This window comes from Cherax quadricarinatus, chromosome 66, assembly GCF_038502225.1.
Source record: "Cherax quadricarinatus isolate ZL_2023a chromosome 66, ASM3850222v1, whole genome shotgun sequence".
Lineage (NCBI taxonomy): Eukaryota > Metazoa > Arthropoda > Malacostraca > Decapoda > Parastacidae > Cherax > Cherax quadricarinatus.
The window spans coordinates 24,540,426-24,562,969 of NC_091357.1; positions in this window are offsets into that span (position 1 = coordinate 24,540,426).

The following is a 22,544-nucleotide window of genomic DNA, read 5'->3' on the forward strand; positions in this document are numbered from 1 at the left end:
TTTGGCCTTTGGGATTTCTCCCACAGGCGCGCTAGTTCCTAGGTAGGGGAAAGGACACCGGGGTCCATCCCATTCTGTCGAGGTTCTTGGCGGTGGCGTAGTTTGCCGTGGAATCTGGATTGCCTGGGGATGTCCTGATCTCTCTCCGGTATCCCGGAGTAGCTTTGGGTGTCTTTCGGGCGACGGGTGTATCTCTGGAAGCCACCTTTCGGATTCCGGGGGTGGTGGCCGAAGGAGGTATGCTTTGTGGCGGATATCCGGCCGCCCTCTCTTTTGTCCACCGAGGTAGCTCGGCAGATGTGAGGTTGCTATCCCGGATTGCTGGTTTACTGGCATGAAGGGTAGGGTATGGCACGAGTTCCATGCTCCATCTGCGCTACTAGCGGTGTTGAGGTCCTCTTGGGCGCGGAGGGAGATTTCCGGCCCTTTCATTCCTCCTGGGAACTATTCCTCCCTGCTCCCCCCTTTTTTTATTCTTTTTTTATTTTTATTTTCTTTTCTTCTTTCTTTTTTTTCTTAAAAACAAAAAGCAAAGGAGTAACCTAACCATGGCAGCCCTAGTCCATGAGCCCACTACCCCCGGGCCCCTTCTTGATACCGCACCCCATTCTGACCCTGCCTTGTGTTTAGACCACTCTTCGGACACTCCTGATGCCCCTGTACCTCTTGCTGGTGCTGTTTCCTCACCCGCTTCAGGTACCGGGGCTTCGACTGACTCCTTCGATTTGTCTGAACTCCGCTCTCCTTTGACTATGCTTCCGGCTTCTCCCTCTACGGTATGGCAATTTTCGAATCACCCGCCCATTTCACACCGGACCAACTCCGGTCCTACTCCTAAACGCCAACGTCAATCTCCTGATGATGCTCCTTCGTTACCTTCCCATTCTACTTGGAAAAGACCGACACGTCAAGCACTCCCTCTCCACGCTCAGTTTCGGACCACACAGTGGACTAAATTCTTTGCTTTAAGACCGACTTCTTCTTCTGCCTACCTTTCTGACCATAGTATTGGCAAAGCGCTCCTGCGTCATGTTGGTAGAGATATTTCATTTCATGCTCTCAAGAGCGGTATGCGCATCGTCACTGTCCAGAATGCTACCCAAGCTCATGATCTTTCTCTCCTTTCGAATATCGATACTACTCCTATCACTATTGAAAAACATCTTTCTCTCAATTCTTGTAGTGGTACTGTCATTCTGCCCCATACCATAGTCCAACAGAATTTCCAGTCATGTGGCAATGACATTTTTGAACAGCTGGAACTCCAGGATCTCCCAATCCTCAAAGTAGACACTTATGTCCTTCCTGCCCGGGGGCAGAGACGTTACCCTTGCAATGTGGCTCGTTTAACTTTTGACAGCCGAGAACTCCCGTCCTCTGTATATGTCGCGGGACATCGGTTACAAGTTCGAAAGGTGATACCTACACCGCAACAATGTAGAAATTGCTGGCGTTTTGGTCACCCAGCGAAATATTGCAGATCTATGGCCGAATGCCCAGTCTGTGGTGCCGACGACCATTCTAATACATCTTGCAGTCAACCTCCATCTTGCCTTAATTGTAATGAAGCTCACCCTTCGTACTCCCGCCGTTGCCAGGTCTACTTAAATGAACGTGAAATCCGTTGCCTCAAAGAGGCAGAAGGTCTCCCTTATGCTATGGCAGTTACCCATCTCCGCCTCCAAGGGAGACTACCCCGTGTTTCTTATTCTCGTGTTTCCAAACATCTCCCCACTTCTGGGGTACCATCTTCTGCAGCCTCCTCTGTTGTTACCCCTCCCATAGCCACTACGGCATCTAATCCTTTTGCTGTCCTTGGCTCTGACGTCCCGACTACAACTCAGTCTGTTCTCACATCTTCGCGTCCTTCCTCACTAGCCCCAGTATCGACAAGACCTCGTACGACACCTAATACCAATCGCCCCTCTACTCAGAAGTCCAAAAAATCCACATTGCTCAAATCTTCTTTGCCCCTTCCTTCCCTTCTTCCACCTCCACACTTTACCTTTCCAGTCTCTGTACCTAGTTCTTCCCCTCTCTCTGGCTCTATTACAAGTGTGGAGATTCACCCTCCTCCTCGTACTATGCCTTCCACCCCTGTCCCCTCCCAAGTTTCTCCCTCTTCTGCCACCTCCCAGGTTTCTGCCTCTTCCGTCCCCCCCCACACTTCATCTCCAGTCCCTTACACTCTTCCCTCCCCCTCTACTTTGGTACAGTCCATTACTGTCCCAATCTTTACTCACCCTCCTCCTTCTATCTCCAATATGGTCTCCCATACATCTTTGAATTCAGAAACACTTGAAGCCATTTCAGAATATATTGCAGAGACTAAACCTTCAATGGACACTGATTCACTTCCTGTTCCTTCTCTTCCCTCTCCTCCATCTTCACAACCCCATTCTTCGCAACGCTCCGTTCCTTCGCTACTTGAACGTCTTCCAATGCCACCACACGTTGACTTTTCTAACCCCTCTAGTCCGTAGGTGCTTTTACCTACAGATTCCTGATATTTTCTTCATCGCCAATCATAGTCTACTTACAGTGGAATATCCGTGTCCTCAGGGGTAATCGGGGTGAGCTTCAGATGTTGCTTTCCAGGTTTTCCCATTGGTGCTTGCTTACAAGAACCAAAATTACACTCGGCTGTTTTCCAACCTATCTCAGGCTATAATTTATTGTATTCTTCGGATCCTTTCTCAGATGGGACCTTTAATGAAAGTGCCCTTCTTCTACGCAATGATATTCCGTACTGTCAACTATTTGTCCATACCTCGCTGCATTACACTGCAGCCCGTATCCACTTGCATAAGTGGTTTACAATATGTTCTTTATATCTCTCTCCTTCTCGGGCATTTTCTATCCCAGACTTTGCCTTTCTTGTTTCATCCTTACCACCACCACTTCTGTTACTTGGTGATTTTAATGCCCACCATTTCCTCTGGGGGGGGGGGTCTCATTGTGACTCACGTGGCATCCAGTTGGAGGCTTTTCTCGCCTCTCACCCCCTCCATGTTTTAAATACGGGTACTCCCACCCATTTTGATCCTCGTACTCATACTCTCTCTTGCATCGATCTATCAGTCTCCTCTTCCTCCACTGCACTAGACTTCACCTGGTCTGTTGTACCAGACTTACATGACAGCGATCATTTTCCGATCATTCTTACTTCTCCTTCCTATTCACCACCTTTCCGTAGCCCTCGCTGGCAATTTGATCGGGCAAATTGGGATCTTTACTCACACCTCACTGCTTTTAGTGAGGTTCCTTCTTCATCCTCCATTGATGAGCTCCTACACATCTTCTCGACGTCAGTTTATACCGCAGCTTCTCATTCTATACCCCAAACCTCAGGCAGGCATTCTCAGAAGTGCGTGCCTTGGTGGTCTCCTGCTTGTGCTCGTGCAGTACGTTTGAAACGTGCTGCATGGGGCAGGTACCGGTACAATAGAACCGCTGAGAGACTTCTTGATTTTAAGCCGAAGCGTGCGATTGCTCGCCGTGTCATCCGTGAAGCTAAAAGCACTTGTTGGCAAGACTATGTTTCCACCATCACCTCTGCTTCTTCTATGAGTGCAGTCTGGAAAAAAGTGAGGAAATTGAGTGGTAAATACTCTCCTGACCCGGCTCCTGTTCTACAGGTCGCTGGTGTTGATGTAGCAAACCCTCTCGACATTGCCATTCAACTTGGCACTCATCTGGTCCGTATTTCCCGAGGGCTCCATCTATGCCCCTCGTTTCTTTCCTCAAAGTCTGCCAGAGAGTTAGTACCCTTGGACTTTTCTTCTCTCAGAGAAGAACAGTATAATGTGCCTTTTACACTTCAAGAACTGGAGGCAACGCTCTCAGCTTGCCGATCATCGGCAGCTGGGCCTGACGACATTCATATTCGTATGTTACAACATTTACATCGGTCAGCCCTTGTAGTCCTCTTACACCTCTTCAATCTTATTTGGGCACAAGGAGTTCTTCCCCAGCTGTGGAAATCTGCCATTGTTCTCCCTTTCCGCAAACCGGGTACTACAGGCCATGATGCCTCCCACTATCGCCCCATCGCTCTTACTAGTGCAGTTTGCAAAGTGATGGAACGTCTCGTAAATCGACGTTTAATGTGGTATTTAGAGACACACAACAGTCTCTCCGCTAGTCAATATGGCTTTCGTAAGGGTCGTTCTACCATAGACCCCTTACTACGCTTGGATATGTATGTTCATAATGCCTTTGCGAATAATCACTCAGTTATTGCCATATTTTTTGACCTTGAGAAGGCATATGACACAACTTGGAGGTATAATATTTTGGCCCAGGCCCATTCCTTAGGCCTCCGAGGCAATCTACCATCCTTCCTTAAGAACTTTTTAACTGACAGACATTTCCGTGTTCGAGTCAATAATGTTCTTTCCCCGGACTTCGTCCAAGCTGAAGGTGTCCCTCAGGGATGTGTTCTAAGCACAACACTTTTTCTCCTTGCTATAAATGATTTGGCCTCTGTTCTTCCACCCAATATTTGGTCATCACTCTATGTTGATGACTTCGCTATTGCTTGTGCAGGCGCTGACTGTCATCTTATTGCAGTTTCTCTCCAGCATGCGGTCGACTGTGTTTCCACTTGGGCCACCTCACATGGGTTTAAATTTTCCAGTACCAAAACTCACCAAATTACTTTCACTAGACGCTCTGTTATCCCCGATCATCCTTTGTATCTCTATGGCTCCTGTATCCCCGAACGTTATACAGTCAGGTTTCTAGGCCTTCTCTTTGACCGTCGGTTATCCTGGAAACCTCACATTACCTCTCTGAAGGCAGCTTGTCACAGCCGGCTAAACCTTCTTAAAACCCTTGCTCATCTTTCCTGGGGAGCTGATCGTCGAACTCTGCTTCGCCTACATTCAGCCCTCGTTTTATCGAAACTCGATTATGGTGACCAGATTTATTCCGCGGCCTCTCCTGCTACTCTCTCTAGCCTTAACTCTATCCATCACCAAGGATTACATTTGTGCCTTGGTGCTTTTCGCTCTTTCCTTGTTGAGAGCCTCTATACAGAAGCGAATGTTCCATCCTTGTCTGATCGCCGTGATGCCCATTGCCTTTGCTACTATGTACGCTCTCACGATCTACACAATCCTTCCATTTATAGAATGGTCACCGATATTAGTAGGCATTCTTTATACGTTCGCCGCCCCTGTTTGCTCCGTCCCTTTTCTCTTCACCTACATTCACTCTTGTCTTCCCTTCAGTTACCACCTTTATATGTTCATGTAGCATCTCACTTTTCCCTACCCTCCTGGGAAGTTCCAGCTGTTCGGGTCTGTTCTTTCTCACTCCCTTGCTCGAAAGCTCAACTGCCTACGGTGGCTTCCCGCTCTCTTTTTCTTGATCACTTCCACTCCCATTCTCATGCCACCGCTGTGTACACAGATTTCTCTAAGTCTTCAGACGGCATCGGATTCACAGCAGTGTTTCCGGACAGTGTCGTGCGGGGGCATTTACTACCTTCAGCTAGCATTTTTACTGCTGAACTGTATGCCATTCTTGCAGCACTTATTCGTATCGCATCTATGCCTGTGTCATCATTTGTAGTAGTCTCAGACTCCCTTAGTGCTCTACAGGCTATACGAAAATTTGATACATCTCATCGCCTAGTTCTCCGTATCCAACTTTGGCTACGCCGTATCTCTACCAAACAAAGATATTGTTTTTTGTTGGGTCCCTGGTCATGTCGACATACAGGGCAATGAACAGGCAGACACTGCTGTGCGGTCAGCAGTGCATGACCTACCGATTTCCTATCGAGGTGTTCCATTTCTGGACTATTTTGCTGCAATAGCTACCCACCTTCGCACCCGTTGGCAACAACGTTGGTCAACTCTGCTCGGTAACAAACTTCATTCTATTAAACCGAGCATAGGTTACTGGCCGTCTTCTTGTCATCAGTGCCGAGGTTGGGAGACCACTCTCTCCCGCCTTCGCATTGGCCACACTCGTCTTACTCATGGGTATCTCATGGAGAGGCACCCTGTTCCTCTCTGTGAGCAGTGTCACGTTCCAGTATCGATTAGCCACATTCTGTTAGACTGCCCTCTCTATCAACGAGCACGCAGAATTTACCTCCAACGTCGTCTTCGTTCTACTACTCTCTCTTTACCTTCCCTTCTTGCTGATGGACCCTCCTTTAATCCTGACTCTCTCATTGACTTCTTGACAACGACTGATTTACTCCACAAACTCTGTTGACACTTTTCGCACTCCCCTCAGCCCTTTCTAGTTCAGTCTCTTGCTGCCCTTTACCCTTTCACCATCCACTACCCCGCTGTTATCCGTAACCTATTACGCATCCATCTCCCTTTTGCCACCTGATGCCCTCGCTTCCTTCCTGCCCTGCAGCGCTGTATAGTCCTTGTGGCTTAGCGCTTCTTTTTGATTATAATAATAATAATAATGTGGCATTTATGGATTTGGAAAAGGCGTATGACAGGGTTAATAGGGGGGCAATGTGACAGATGTTGCAGGTGTATGGTATTGGAAGTAGGTTACTGAAAGCAGTGAAGAGTTTTTACGAGGATAATGAAGCTCAAGTTAGAGTATGTAGGAAAGAGGGAGATTATTCCCCAGTAAAAGTAGGCCTTAGACAAGGATGTGTGATGTCACCGTGGTTGTTTAACATATTTATAGATAGGGATGTAAGAGAAGTAAATGCGAGGGTCTTGGCAAGAGGCGTGGAGTTAAAAGATAAAGAATCACACATAAAGTGGGAGTTGTCACAGTTGCTCTTTGCTGATGACACTGTGCTCTTGGGAGATTCTGAAGAGAAGTCGCAGAGGTTGGTGGATGAATTTGGTAGGGTATGCAAAAGAAGAAAATTAAAAGTGAATTCAGGAAAGAGTAAGGTTATGAGGATAACAAAAAGATTAGGTGATGAAAGATTGGATATCAGATTGGAGGGAGAGAGTATGGAGGAGGTGAATATATTCAGATATTTGGGAGTGAACGTGTCAGCGGATGGGTCTGTGAAAGATGAGGTGAATCATAGAATTGATGAGGGGAAAAGGGCGAGCGGTGCACTTAGGAGTCTGTGGAGACAAAGAACTTTGTCCTTTGAGGCAAAGGGGGAAATGTGTGAGAGTATAGTTTTACCAACGCTCTTATATGGGTGTGAAGCATGGGTGATGAATGTTGCAGCGAGGAGAAGGCTGGAGGCAGTGGAGATGTCATGTCTGAGGGTAATGTGTGGTGTGAATATAATGCAGAGAATTCGTCGTTTGGAAGTTAGGTGGAGGTGCGGGATTACCAAAACTGTTGTCCAGAGGGCTGAGGAAGGGTTGTTGAGGTGGTTCGGACATGTAGAGAGAATGGAGCGAAACAGAATGACTTCAAGAGTGTATCAGTCTGTAGTGGAAGGAAGGCGGGGTAGGGGTCGGCCTAGGAAAAGTTTGAGGGAGGGGGTAAAGGAGGTTTTGTGTGCAAGGGGCTTGGACTTCCAGCAGGCATGCGTGAGCGTGTTTGATAGGAGTGAATGGAGACAAATGGTGTTTAATACTTGACGTGCTGTTGGAGTGTGAGCAAAGTAACATTTATGAAGGGATTCAGGGAAACCGGCAGGCCAGACTTGAGTCCTGGAGATGGGAAGTACAGTGTCTGCACTCTGAAGGAGAGGTGTTAATGTTGCAGTTTAAAAACTGTAGTGTAAAGCACCCTTCTGGCAAGACAGTGATGGAGTGAATGATGGTGAAAGTTTTTCTTTTTCGGGCCACCCTGCCTTGGTGGGAATTGGCCAGTGTGTTAATAATAAAGAAAAAATAATAATGTTTGTTGTATAGTCTAAGTATTTTGTTAAGAAAAATGTCTGTCCAATCGTCAATACCATTGGCATTGGAGAATTCTGTAGGCCAGTCAACAGTCTCTAGGTCTGCTGTGAAATTCCTTATTGAGGCCTCGTCATAGAGTCTAAATGAAACTTTGTTGTATTCGAGTGGTGGCTTACTAATGTTTGTTAAGAGGAAGGTTGGGTGGTGGTCTGTAGTGCTGTCTGTGATTATCCCTGATTTAAGGGGGGCTAGTATATTGGTCCATATGTGGTCTATTATGGTTGCACTTGTCTCAGTGAGCCTGGTTGGTTTAGTTATTGTTGGTATGAGAAGTGTGTTGTTCATATTGATGAAATCAGTTACAGTTTGATCATCTGGTAGGCCAAGGTTGATATTGAAGTCACCAGCTAAGAGAAGGTGGTGCTTGTTCATTTGTCTGTTTATTAGTGCCTTTAGATTCTCACTGAAGTTTGGGATGTTTATGCGGGGTATTCGGTATATGGCACTGATTGTTATAGGTGTCTTGAGGTTTTTTACAGTAAAATTAACAAAAATGTATTCCCCATATTACAGATGTTAAGGGTGTAACATAGTCTAGCATGCTTCAAAAAACCATGGGAGAAGTTGAATGATAGCTCTAGGCCCTTCACATTGCAATCAGCACATTAGGTGCTTGCAGTGTCGGAGGAGGAGGAGGAGGAGGAGGAGGAGGAGGAGGAGGAGGAGGAGGAGGAGGAGGAGGAGGAGGAGGAGGAGGAGGAGGAGGTGGTGGTGGTGGTGGTGGTGGTGGTCCAAGCAAATACTATCACATGAAGTGCCTTTGCTGGAATGAGGCAGGAAGTGCCCCCAGGGATACCAGTACCCATAACCAGAAAGAATGAATATTATAGCAATAAGAGACAGCCAACCCACAAGCACTCATATTGTAGTAGTAACATGATGAGCATGACAAGGCAATTATCAAAAATTCAGTCAGACCATGATATGACATGACTTTACATTCCATCTTGTGGGATAGATAAACTATGGCTGTCTTCCTTGGGATAAATTACAGATGTCTTTCTGTAAATGGACCCATTTTCTGGAGATAATATCTATATTTGGTATGTAAAGTTATTTATATCATATTGTAATTTGACTGAATTTTTGATAATAGCCATGACACGTTCATGAGGTTACTTTTACAGTATTAGTGCTTGTGGGCTGCCTGTATCCTAATACTATAATATTCATTGTGGCTATGGGTATTGGTATTCCTGGGGGCACTTCCTGCCTCTTGCCTGTTTGCCTCACTCCAGCAAGGGCACTTCCTGCCTCCCGCCTGTTTGCCTCACTCCAGCAAGGGCACTTCCTGCCTCCTGCCTGTTTGCCTCACTCCAGCAAGGGCACTTCCTGCCTCCCGCCTGTTTGCCTCACTCCAGCAAGGGCACTTCCTGCCTCCCGCCTGTTTGCCTCACTCCAGCAAGGGCACTTCCTGCCTCCTGCCTGTTTGCCTCACTCCAGCAAGGGCACTTCCTGCCTCCCACCTGTTTGCCTCACTCCAGCAAGGGCACTTCCTGCCTCCCGCCTGTTTGCCTCACTCCAGCAAGGGCACTTCCTGCCTCCCGCCTGTTTGCCTCACTCCAGCAAGGGCACTTCCTGCCTCCCGCCTGTTTGCCTCACTCCAGCAAGGGCACTTCCTGCCTCCCGCCTGTTTGCCTCACTCCAGCAAGGGCACTTCCTGCCTCCTGCCTGTTTGCCTCACTCCAGCAAGGGCACTTCCTGCCTCCCGCCTGTTTGCCTCACTCCAGCAAGGGCACTTCCTGCCTCCCGCCTGTTTGCCTCACTCCAGCAAGGGTACTTCCTGCCTCCCGCCTGTTTGCCTCACTCCAGCAAGGGCACTTCCTGCCTCCCGCCTGTTTGCCTCACTCCAGCAAGGGCACTTCCTGCCTCCCGCCTGTTTGCCTCACTCCAGCAAGGGCACTTCCTGCCTCCCGCCTGTTTGCCTCACTCCAGCAAGGGCACTTCCTGCCTCCCGCCTGTTTGCCTCACTCCAGCAAGGGCACTTCCTGCCTCCCGCCTGTTTGCCTCACTCCAGCAAGGGCACTTCCTGCCTCCCGCCTCACTCCAGCAAGGGCACTTCCTGCCTCCCACCTGTTTGCCTCACTCCAGCAAGGGCACTTCCTGCCTCCCGCCTGTTTGCCTCACTCCAGCAAGGGCACTTCCTGCCTCCCGCCTGTTTGCCTCACTCCAGCAAGGGCACTTCCTGCCTCCCGCCTCACTCCAGCAAGGGCACTTCCTGCCTCCCGCCTCACTCCAGCAAGGGCACTTCCTGCCTCCCGCCTGTTTGCCTCACTCCAGCAAGGGCACTTCCTGCCTCCTGCCTCACTCCAGCAAGGGCACTTCCTGCCTCCCGCCTCACTCCAGCAAGGGCACTTCCTGCCTCCTGCCTGTTTGCCTCACTCCAGCAAGGGCACTTCCTGCCTCCCGCCTGTTTGCCTCACTCCAGCAAGGGCACTTCCTGCCTCCTGCCTCACTCCAGCAAGGGCACTTCCTGCCTCCCGCCTCACTCCAGCAAGGGCACTTCCTGCCTCCTGCCTGTTTGCCTCACTCCAGCAAGGGCACTTCCTGCCTCCCGCCTGTTTGCCTCACTCCAGCAAGGGCACTTCCTGCCTCCCGCCTGTTTGCCTCACTCCAGCAAGGGCACTTCCTGCCTCCCGCCTGTTTGCCTCACTCCAGCAAGGGCACTTCCTGCCTCCCACCTGTTTGCCTCACTCCAGCAAGGGCACTTCCTGCCTCCCACCTGTTTGCCTCACTCCAGCAAGGGCACTTCCTGCCTCCCACCTGTTTGCCTCACTCCAGCAAGGGCACTTCCTGCCTCCCACCTGTTTGCCTCACTTCAGCAAGGGCACTTCCTGCCTCCCACCTGTTTGCCTCACTCCAGCAAGGGCACTTCCTGCCTTCCGCCTGTTTGCCTCACTCCAGCAAGGGCACTTCCTGCCTCCCACCTGTTTGCCTCACTCCAGCAAGGGCACTTCCTGCCTCCCACCTGTTTGCCTCACTCCAGCAAGGGCACTTCCTGCCTCCCACCTGTTTGCCTCACTCCAGCAAGGGCACTTCCTGCCTCCCGCCTGTTTGCCTCACTCCAGCAAGGGCACTTCCTGCCTCCCGCCTGTTTGCCTCACTCCAGCAAGGGCACTTCCTGCCTCCCGCCTGTTTGCCTCACTCCAGCAAGGGCACTTCCTGCCTCCCGCCTCACTCCAGCAAGGGCACTTCCTGCCTCCTGCCTGTTTGCCTCACTCCAGCAAGGGCACTTCCTGCCTCCTGCCTCACTCCAGCAAGGGCACTTCCTGCCTCCTGCCTCACTCCAGCAAGGGCACTTCCTGCCTCCTGCCTCACTCCAGCAAGGGCACTTCCTGCCTCCTGCCTCACTCCAGCAAGGGCACTTCCTGCCTCCTGCCTCACTCCAGCAAGGGCACTTCCTGCCTCCTGCCTCACTCCAGCAAGGGCACTTCCTGCCTCCTGCCTCACTCCAGCAAGGGCACTTCCTGCCTCCTGCCTCACTCCAGCAAGGGCACTTCCTGCCTCCTGCCTCACTCCAGCAAGGGCACTTCCTGCCTCCTGCCTCACTCCAGCAAGGGCACTTCCCGCCTCACTCCAGCAAGGGCACTTCCTGCCTCCTACCTCACTCCAGCAAGGGCACTTCCTGTCTTCATATTTGCTTGGACCTTCTCCTCTTTTCTTCAAAATTTCAACCTTATGTGTTGATTGCAACACAAAATGCCTTGCGCTATCATTCAACTTCCCCTGCGGTTGTTTTGCATCTTGTATCACTTGTTTGCATTTTTTACACAACAGTCTAGCACATATTACAAATGTTAACCATGTAGTATAGTCTGGCATGAATTACAAATGTTTATTGAATACTTTAGCAGATGTTTAGCAGAAGTTGTAAAATATTCTTCATGTAAATGATCAAAAGTCTTGCTGATCACTTGTTTTCTTCCTTTACAGTTGAAGATTACACTGCAAGAAGTATACTTGCTGTGTCAACACCCTGTGTCAGCTCATCATTACACTGCAAGAAGTATACTTGCAGTGTCAACACCCTGTGTCAGCTCATCATTACACTGCAAGAAGTATACTTGCAGTGTCAATACCCTGCATCAACTCATCATTACACTGCAAGAAGTATACTTGCAGTGTCAACACCCTGTGTCAGCTTATCATTACACTGCAAGAAGTATACTTGCAGTGTCAACACCCTGTGTCAGCTTATCATTACACTGCAAGAAGTATACTTGCAGTGTCAACACCCTGTGTCAGCTTATCATTACACTGCAAGAAGTATACTTGCAGTGTCAATACCCTGTGTCAGCTTATCATTACACTGCAAGAAGTATACTTGCAGTGTCAACACCCTGTGTCAGCTTATCATTACACTGCAAGAAGTATACTTGCAGTGTCAACACCTTGTGTCAGCTTATCATTACACTGCAAGAAGTATACTTGCAGTGTCAATACCCTGTGTCAGCTTATCATTACACTGCAAGAAGTATACTTGCAGTGTCAATACCCTGCATCAACTCATCATTACACTGCAGGAAGTACATGCACACCTGCAGTACCAATACAGTGTAAAATCATCATTACACTGCTTGAAATACAATTGCAGTACAAACACTTATTATAATCTTTTCATTACACTGCCAGAAATACACCTACAAGAAGTATACCTGCAGTGATAACACAGTATACTTGCAGTGTTAACACACAGTATACCTGCAGTGTTAGCACACAGTATACCTGCAGTGCTAGCACACAGTATACCTGCAGTGTTAGCACACAGTATACCTGCAGTGTTAGCACACAGTATACCTGCAGTGTTAGCACACAGTATACCTGCAGTGCTAGCACACAGTATACCTGCAGTGTTAGCACACAGTATACCTGCAGTGCTAGCACACAGGATCATATGTTCATTGATTAGGTGTAATAGTGCATTTATCCATAGTGTGAACAGTGAGTATAAAGAACATAATATTACCGTAACTACACATGTACTGACAATACTTAGCACCATACAGTGCTATGAGGACTACACATGTACTGACAGTACTTAGCACCACCAGTACTATGCATGTACTGACAGTACTAAACACAGTACAGTATTACACACACAGTGACAGCACGTAGCACCATTCAAGTCTCGTCAACTCACCAAGTTTTTGAAGACCCTAAAGATCCATCATCTCTCTTTTCTCAGTCAAATTCAGAAATTTTGGTTCTTTACACAAAGAAAAAATAACTAGTGCACTGATGGTCACCTTGACTTTATTTAACACAGAAGTTCACTCAGTCATCCTAGTGTGCATGTTAAATTTGCTTCATAGGGAATGTTCAGTAAAATATAGAAAAATGTAACATATGATCATAGGTAAAAAGCTCTATTGTTATTCAGTATATTTAAGTTTGTTGAAAAAAATTCTTGTGAAACATTTAGACTGTGTTCAAGAGAAACCATTTTGTTAATTTTATAAATTTATGTCTCCAAACATCTGTAAAATATATTTTCACTGTCAGCAAAAAAAACAAAAAAACTAATGTACAAAAACTGGCTTAAACTTTAAATAGTACATGTCTTAGCTCACTATTATCTACTATGAACATGAAAGAAATCATTATTACATTCATTATTAAAAAAAAAGCTTTTCAGGCAATTAAAATAAAGTTTACTCCTGGAACCCATTAAAACACATAAAATAAAAAAAAATCTTATTGCTGCACACAAGAATTCAGTATTTCAATACTGTTCATTTAGGTGTAAACTTTGTCTGAACTTTTATGTTTAAAATACTATTTTCTAATTTTACTATTAAATAGTTCTTACCTTACCTCATCTCATTTCAAAATCTAGTCTTATCACTATGTTTATAATATATTACATGATAGCTCACAACCTATAACATAGTTATTTATCACCAGGTACTTAATTGCTACTGAACTGAGGATGGTATTTAAAAGGAGATTTACTGAAAAGAATTTTGTCTTACAGCATTTTTTTTAAAATCTAAAATCTCTCACAGAAAATTAAATGAGATTCATTAAGGAAAATTGTTTCTTGTGTAACTAATCTTGCAACATATGAAATTTTGTCCACACGAGTAACCATATTGTTTCTTAGCTAAATGGCTTCACCAGCACCTCATCTAGTGAAAAATATGAGAAAACAAGCAGGAGAGAAACCATATCAGTGTTCAAAATGTCTCAAGAAATTTGCAAATAAATCTTTGTTAGTAACACACATGAAGGTTCATACAGAGGTCAAACCATATCAGTGTTTTGAATGCTTAAAATTCTTTAAACACAAATCTGTTTTAGTAACACACATGAAGGTCCATACAGGAGACAAACCATATACCTGCCCTGAATGTCTAAAGAAGTTTTTACAAAAATCATCTTTAGAACTACACATGAGAGTTCACTCTGAAGAGAAACCTTATCAGTGCTCCGAATGTCTGAAGAACTTTAAACGAAAACCTGAATTAGTATCACACATGAGGATCCACACAGGAGAGAAGCCACATAAATGCTCTGAATGTTTAAGGAAATTTACACAACACACTAATTTAGTAAGACACATGAGAGTTCATACAGGAGAGAAGCCATATAAATGCCCTGAATGTCTAAATGCATTTTCACAAAAAAGCTATTTAGATGTTCACATGAGGGACCATACAGGAGAGAAGCCATATAAATGCTCAGAGTGTCTAAAGAACTTTAAACAAAAATCTGAATTAGTAATACACATGAGGGTTCACACACGAGAGAAACCATATCAGTGCTCTGTGTGCTTAAGAAACTTCACACAAAAATCTCATTTAACAAGACACATGAAAGTTCATGCAGATGGAAAATCACATCAGTGCTCTTGAGTTTTTAAAGATTGTCATTTGTTTATGACAAAACATGTGAATGGTTATTTGTAAGAATAAGCTTAGTATTGTTCAGAATATTAGAAAAGCATAAAGAATTCTGATCTAATAATACATTTGTTAATGTAGGTCTAAAATAACGTGATACTACATAGTGTAATTTTGGCTGAATGCTTTTAACCTGTAAACGGTCCAAACGTATATATATACGTTTTTTCAACATTTGATAGTATGTAAAAAAAGTAGATCATCTCTTTTTTTTTTTACATTTGAAAACGTGTAAAAAAACATTTTATTTTTTTGTTATATTTGAAAATATTTAAAAAAAAACGTAGATCTACTTTTGGAGCACTACACATGTGAACGTAGATCTGCTTGGACCGTTTACGGGTTAAAAAAAATGCAACATTCCTTTCGTAGTGCAAAGTAAATCAATAAAAATTAAGCAACATTCAAAATTTGGTTAAACATTTTCACAACATGCTCGCCAGGTCACAAACAAGTTCTAGCCTTCCAGCTAATAAATGTTTGTCTAATTTTTGTAACTTATGATGCTTAATTTATAGTTAGTAACCCCCCCCCCCCCCCATCCCCACATATCTCTTGGGCACAACCTACCCCACCAGTGACTTGCAGCACAAGCTCTCATGACTCTTAAAAAGCAACAACATTCTCTCACACCATTTTATTGGATTACTATTCTACTGGATTTTTCTTGGTTATTACTCTCTCCGATGCATTTATTTTTAGTATATGTTTGTTTGATGTTGGTGTGTTGATTTATTTTATGTTTTGTACAATTTGGTAAGGAAATGCAGTTTGTATTTTTGCAATGTTTTCTGGTGTACCTAGTGGTTACTTGATATTTGCTACTCCCATCTTGGCCCACAAGGGTCACATCAACCCTCTACACACACACTAATGTCAACAAAGAACATCTGTTAGAATGTAAGGTAAGATAAAAATTTATTATTTTTGATGTACAGGTCCTCCATCACAAATCCAGCATCATTGGGACCTGTAGTGTGCCGGATTACAGAGTGGCTAGGTTAGAATACACTTAATAAAATTAACCAACTTACGCAAAGTTCATTGAACATCGGCAAAAATCGAACACTTCTGCTACTTTGACCTCAATTTCAAGGTACTTTTTATCATGAAAGCAATCAAAATCATGTCTATTTCTGTAATATATCTTCCATTCTATCAAATGAGTTAAAAAAAAATGAGAATACAATCATAAAAACCATACGAAAATATACTGCAAAGAGGCCGCTAATGGTTGAGAAGTGAACTCCCTTATTTATCGTCCGTCTTTTTTGTTTTTGTTGTACATTAACCCTTTCAGGGTCCAAGGCCAAAATCTGAAGTGGTGCCCCAGTGTCCAAGAAATTTTGAAAAAAAAAAAAAAAAGTATTTTTTCTTTCAGAATTAAAGATAATAATTATGTGCAGGTAATAAAACAAAAAAAATTTTCTTCTGATCAGTACATACTGAGATACAGCGGCGGGAAGTTGACCCAAAATGACTGGGTGGCGGCAACATCAGTGACTTCCGCAAAATCCCATTTTTTTATTTTACGTTTTTTTATACTTTTTTCTTTTCTTTTCTAAGTTTTTTCTTTTTCTAATAACATTTGTGGCCTATTAGACCAGTATAATGTATATTGTATAAGTGTACACTTATTGTATTCCATGCAATAACTGCACTAATTTGTTTATCATTATATTGCTTACAAAACTTGTTTACAAGTTTATTGTAAACAAAATGATGAAAATATTAGTGCGGTTGTGTTGAATATAACGGTACCATATAGTACCATATGGTACAATGATACCATATGATACAGTGGTACCATATGGTACAATGGCATCATTTGGTACAATGGCACCATTTGGTACAATGGTACCATATGGTACAATGGTACCATGTGGTACAATGGTACCATGTGGTACAATGGTACCATATGGTGCAATGTTATCTTATGGTACCATATGGTACATTGTACCATACAGTGCAATGATACCATATGGTTCATTGTACCATATGGTACTATATGGTACTGTTGTATTCAACACAATAAACTCACTAATATTTTCATTATTATTTTGTTTACAACAGTTGTTTACAACAAAAATATGCAAAAATGTTGTATATTAGTACAGGTCTCCCTCAACATTCACGTTTTCAACTTTCACGGGCTTCACACATTCGCGAATTCCCAACCGCCAAATTCCCAGCCACCAAATTCCCAGCCGCCAAATCATGTTTAAGTTTCCCGCCACCTGCGAGTCCCTACTACCCTCCCTCCGACCCCCACAACTGGCAGCCAGCCCTCCCACCACTCAGTGTGGTGAGTGTTTTGTTTGTTCATTATTTGCTATTAAACTACAGTATAAATAATGTAAACCCATTCATGACTGCATATTGGAATGGCTATTCGGACAGGTATTAGATGGTGACATCATGTGTTTACTCTTGAACACTGCAAAGAATTAAACATTTCTGCTACAGCTAATAATAACAATAGTAATAATAATAATAATAATAATAATAATAATAATAATAATAATAATAATAATAATAATAATAATAATAATAATAAAAATAATAAATATGATATAATTGAAGAAGGAAATTGTACAAAAATACGAGGGAGTGGTTGACACATTGTCAGTATGACTTTGTTTATGCTGGAGTGAAAATTAGTCTCCCTGCTCTTCCAAACATTTCACAATAATTCATTGTGTTTGGTGCTTGTAGATTGAGTGTGACTGGAGTGGTAGAGGCAGTGATTGAGGCAATGGTATTTAATAACATACATGTTAATAATAATACATGTTATTAATAATATGTACTATTATTATTTATAACATATATGTTATTAAATACATACATGTTGATAATAATACATGTTATTAATAATAATATGTACTATTATTATTTATAACATATATGTTATTAAATACCACTGCCTCAACCGCTGAATTATTGTGAAATGTTTGGAAGAGCAGGGAGACTAATGTTCACTCCAGCATAAACAAAGTCACACTGACTATGTGTCAACCACTCCCTCGTATTTTTGTACAATTTCCTTCTTCAATTATATCATATTAACTATTATTATTATTATTATTATTATTACTATTGTTATTATTAGCAATAGCAGAAATGTTCGATTCTTTGCTGTGTTCAAGAGTAAACACATGATGTCACCGTCTAATACCTTTCCTAATAGCCATTCCAATATGCAGTCATGAATGGGTTTACGTTATTTATTCTGTAGTTTAATAGCAAATAATGAACAAACAAAACACTCACCACACTGAGTGGTGGGAGGGCTGGCTGCCAGTTGCGGGGGTCGGAGGGAGGGTAATAGGGACTCGCAGTGGTGGAGGCAGTGGTGGAGTCTGTGGTATTTAATAACATACATGTTATTAAATAACATACATTATTAAAGCATAACATGTATATATTTAGTACAATTTACGACGTTTTCATGTATTTTATGATTGTTCATGGTTCAACAAGTTAAGGAAGCAGTATTGTAATATATTTCCCTACAATATTTTGGGGCACCAAACATTCACGGTTTTTCAACATTCACGAGGCTCTTCATCCCCTAACCCTCGCGAATGTTGAGGGAGACCTGTAATGTTCTATTATATATTTACAATTGTACAGGAACTTGACGTGTTCCTTGAGGTGGATGACAAAGCACTTTGTCTCGGAAACTGCGGAGTCAGTAGCTAGCTTGCATAACCACTCACTCAGTCTTGGCTGGTGTCTCATGCCACCAACACCTATTGACCATATGGTACACAGTATCATTTGTTACAGGGTACCATATGGTACATTGTACTGTATGGTATAGGGTACCATGCAGTACAGGATAACATATGGTACAGGGTACCATATGGCACAGGGTACCACATGGCACAGGGTACCATATGGCACAGATAAAGGGATAACTATGGAAATAAGTCACCCTGACTTTTTTGGGTTATCCTAGGATTTTATATGTATGCTGCTATGTATGATAATCTATGTAATTGTATTTCTGTACACCTGAATAAACTTACTCAAGTGCATGTGACATCATAAATAAGTTTATTTAGTTATACACAAATGAAGTTACATAGAATATCATACTTAGCAGCATATGTTTGGAGAACCTAGGATAACCCAAAAAAGTCAGACAGACTTATTTCCATTAGGGTCCCTGTACCCTGTACCATATGGTACAATGTACTATATGGTACAATGTACTATATGGTACATTGTACCATATGGTACATTGTACCATATGGTACCATTGTATCATATGATACCATTGTCCCATATGATACCATTGTACCATATGGTTCAAAACCATAGAATTCGTCTTCAGCTCCACTTCCACTAGTCTTAGAACTGTAAGTTGTGAAGGGGAGAGTCAGAATTTGCCCGGAGAGTGAGTGGGGAGTGAGAGCTTCCTTGCCGCCAAGCACGATGAACAAAGCTACTTTGGCGGTGTTCTCACAATGCCATGCGGGCATCCAGATTTTTTCTTTAGTGTGCACACTGACCACCCATACCCATTCTCTCAGATGTAGGCCTACCAGCCTTCTCGCGCTAAATTTAACGCCGCTAGAATTTTGGAGTAGATCTACGGTTTGGACCCTGAACATAAAGCCGTAGATCTACGGGACAGACCCTGAAAGGGTTAAGAAGCATATTTCCATCATGCATTGCCCAAGTTTCAATGAGGTAGCCCAACAAACAACCGAGAGAAAAAAATATTTACCAAAAATCATATATGGCAAGCCCAAGCCAGGTACTGGAAATAAGTCACTTTGTCTGACTTTTTTGGGCTATCCCAGGTTCTCTATACATACACCGCTATGTATGATAATCTGTGTAACTGTATTTGTGTATACCTGAATAAACTTATTTACTTCTAGTCTGTCAACTGAGTACAAGAAACCGCCCATTCACTTATTTCAGCTACCCAATAAAGTGGTCAGAAATTGGCAATTTGGCCGATTTCACAAATTTCAACATATGCCAATTTCAAAATAGGGTCCAGAATAAACAATGCAGACATTCTGGCTCTAAAATAACATTTTCTCTGTTCATTAGTTATGGCTACAGGCCCCTCTTATATTACTTTTGCTTACCATTTGGAATTTTTATTAACAAAAAAAATAGAAGATTTACTGTTATGCAGACTGCTGCATTATTGTAATAATTGTATAAATAATGTCAACCCATTCTTGACGCCATATTGGAATTTAGACTGGCAGGCGGACAGGTACTGGACGGTGACGTCATTTGTTTATTCTTGAGCTTCGCTAAAGAATAGAACATTTTCGCTACTATGAGCGCAATTTCAAGGTACTTTTTGTCATGAAAACAATCAAAATCATATCTATTTCTGTAATATATCTTTCATTCTATCAAATGAGACCGAAAAAATGAGAATATAACCATAAAAACAGTACAAAAATATACCGCTAAGCGGCCACTAATGGCTGAGAAGTGAACTCCGCTATTTATTGTCTGATTTCTTTCATTTTTGGTGTATGTTAAGAAGTATCTTTCCATCATACATTGCCCAAGTTTCAGTAAGATAACCCAACAAACAACTGAGAAAATAATAATATAATAATAATAATAATAATTTTATTTACTACACGTACATGTACAAGGTACACAGGCCTAGCTGACATCAGTGACATACTACTATATAGAAGGCTGCTAGTTATGCAGAGTATTTCAAGAAAATTAGGTCAGTGTCCCAGGATAATACCCACACTAGTCGGCTAACACCCAGGTACCCATTTACTGATGGGTAAACATAGACAACAGGTGTAAAAAAACACGCCTAATGTTTCTACCCTGGCTGGGAATTGAATATTTACCAAAAATCATTTATGGCTAACCCAAGCCAGGTACTAGAAGTAAGCCATGTTGACTTTTTTGGGTTATCCTAGGTTCTCTACACATATGCTGCTATGTGTGATAATCTATATAGAGAAAATAACTTTTTTGTTTCAGGTTTTTAGTGCAGTACAAGTGTATATCATAGTTACCCCTGTGCTACACTCCGTTTTCTCTAATATAAGCCCCCAAGACAGGGATAGGAGAATGGTATTTGTATACCACATCCTCTTCATACCTCCGTCGAACTGCTCGGTGTTATGCCAAACATTATTTATTCTGGAGTATTTAACATGTTTTATGTTATTTATATTGTTTATTATGTCATATTAGATCAATTGTGATAGGCAAATAAGCTGTAGTGTTGATATTAGTGTAATAATAAAGCATATTCTCCTGCTTCATGAGACTGAGCTCATGGCAACCGACAGTGGCTTCAAAGCCACCTTATCTTTAATGGATAATGTACTGTGTTGGTGCTTTACATAATGAGAAGCATTTCTTTTATTCATTGGAACCATGGCTAGGGCTAAAAGTAAGCAGGTTATTACAATAAATGGAGAAAAAGAAATTGGAGTGACTTATGCAGCAAGTAGTGCCACCAAACAGTACCAGCAGGTTGGTGTGGCGACCATGGAAATTTGAAATTATGCTAGCCAAAATTAGTGCCGAATAACTGAAGGAACCAAATAACTGATTGCCGGATTTGTGATGACGGACCTGTATTAAGATATTTGATAAAAGTTGTTCCTCACCTTAATTATCATTATTTTTCATAGGGGGATTTTCAGGAACATATCCCTGAAAGTGTTTTCTGTATATTATTATTGCATTCTCAAAATACTGTAGTGCTAAACTTACAAGTAGTGTTGGGAAAGGTATTGCTTGGTCTCATATACAGTGGATCCCCGGTTTACGATATTATTTCATTCCAGAAGTATGTTCAGGTGCCAGTACTGACCGAATTTGTTCCCATAAGGAATATTGTGAATTAGATTAGTCCATTTCAGACCCCCAAACATACACATACAAACGCACTTACATAAATACACTTACATAATTGGTCGCATTGGGAGCTGATCATAAACCGGGGGTCCACTGTATTTCTAATGACAGAGTCTAGTATTCGAACATGATTTCTGAAGTTTGTGCTTTCATTAACAGCTTTTACTGTATCATAAATTGTATGTAGAACAGTGTTTGATAAATAAATGGTAAAGAGGGAAACTAGTCGCCCTCTCTTACCTCTCCCTTTCATCATTTTATCAGCATTGATCTTAACACATAAAAGTGGTTTATTATTTATTATTATTATTGCAGTGGTCCCTTGAGTTACAGTGGTCTAGAGTTACAATAACTTTGAATTATGACATACCCTCATAAGGGAATTTAATTTTGAATGGTGATGATGGTCAGCATGCATGCATGGGTGTGTCAGTCAACCAACAATGTGGTAACTTGTCTCTTGGGCAGCATCAGAGCCCATAGATTGTGTGAGATTCATAGTGAATACCTAAAATGAAGTTTACACTCAGTGCCTCATTGTAGCTTGGAAGAATTTGTGGCCATCAGTCACCTGAGACTTTGAAGAATTTGAGGCCAAGGAGCATGTAAACTAGGAGATTGTTGCTCTTGGTGAGGCTGGAGGTTGATGAAGAGGATGTGGAGCAGTTAATTCAGGACCTTAGACAGGAACTAACAACAGAAGAACTCTAGGAATTAGGGAAAAGGGATGAGGACAGTGGGGAGGAAGAGGTGGAGGAAGATGTAAATAGAATAACAGCTTCACAAATTCAGGAGTTTACTCATTTGGAGGGTGTGAAAAGAATCATAAGGAAACACCCAGACATGAACACACTGAATTCACTTCCTGGGTTTTTAACCCTTTCAGGGTCCAAGGCCAAAA